This window comes from Dreissena polymorpha, chromosome 14 (assembly GCF_020536995.1).
Source record: "Dreissena polymorpha isolate Duluth1 chromosome 14, UMN_Dpol_1.0, whole genome shotgun sequence".
In the NCBI taxonomy this organism is placed as follows: domain Eukaryota; kingdom Metazoa; phylum Mollusca; class Bivalvia; order Myida; family Dreissenidae; genus Dreissena; species Dreissena polymorpha.
The window spans coordinates 65,742,813-65,744,092 of record NC_068368.1 but is presented as its reverse complement, the minus strand read 5'-3'; the positions used below and the strand labels follow the sequence as shown (position 1 = coordinate 65,744,092).

Genomic DNA, 1,280 nt, shown 5'->3' with positions numbered 1-1,280 from the left:
TGATTCCACTGGGGATTGAACCCAGGACCATCTGCGTGTTAAGCAGATGTGATAACCACTACACCATGGAATCAGCTATCGAGAGCGGTTGTAAAAATTGTCTATATCGGAAAATACCGGGGACAAGCAGGTTACGTAACACTATAAAATGCATGGTTTATATTATCGGATTTAAATTCTAATAACATACAAATTTTGAAATACATTTATAAGCGTTTGATTGCATTATGATTTAAACTCTATATGTAATATGTTTTATGTAATATTTTGCGGTTAACCTTTTATATGTACTGACTACTATCTACAAACTGTAAAGGTGGCACAATTAACTAAAATATCTTCGGTTTATTTAGTTGTATTGGCAATTTGATGTTGTTGTTTTGTCGATTAATGGACGGCGGATTATTTTAATAATAAACACAATGATTTGCATATGTTGCAAACACATGTAGTTAACGTGTGGCTATGATATTAATGAGTGGAAACATCATTTTGAATGGGAAAAAAAAAGATAACAAAAATAACTTTTCTAAAAAAAATCACTATCAAATATATTTGATATCTCTAGTCTTATTTTTTGTCAGAAAAGTTGATACTTCGTAATAAGTTGATTATTTTTCATTCAAAATTATGTTTTCACTAATGCGTATCATAGCCACACGCTAACCACCTGTGGTTGCAAATAGATTTATTCATGTTAAAATATACAAATTCGTAACACATAAACCTTGTATAGTATAAGTTATAGCTGTATACTTATGATTGGCAATTCGTTATGTATTTAAGCGTTATCAACATAAAACAAGCACAAAACATAACTGTCTTTTATTTGTACATTTTTTTGTTGTATTTAATAGTAACATATTTCAGTCTCAATTACAACCTCGGTCAATGTACTTTTGTACACTTATGCTGGGTGATTTAAAGTTAACGAAAATAAGTTTGGCCGACCACCCTACCGTTTCTTGACGGTATTAGTTTAACAAATAACTAACGTTTTTGCTTTATGAATTCATAACCTTTCAGTTAAAGTTAGAACGTAAATAGTAAACTTAGATCTTATTGGCTAAAAGGGGGTAAAGTGAGCGCCGCCGAAAATAAATTTGTAGCCAGTGGCAATTGTGGCCACTGTTAACGCTATCACATATTCAGCATGTACCTTGTATTATTAATTTAGCATAGTTTGGAAACTTGGCTTTATGCATATGCGTGGAGTATCGTCCCAGATAAGCCTGTGCAGCCCGCACAGGCTAATCAGGTAAAATAATGAAATATTGTGT

General features: G+C 32.0%; 1 non-coding gene across 1 annotated transcript; it reads right to left on the bottom strand.

Annotated features, from left to right (window-relative positions):
• Trnav-aac (transfer RNA valine (anticodon AAC)) lies at nucleotides 1-73 on the bottom strand. The gene has a single exon. It is a non-coding gene; the product is annotated as a tRNA-Val (tRNA).
• Nucleotides 74-1,280: the final 1,207 nt, after the last annotated feature.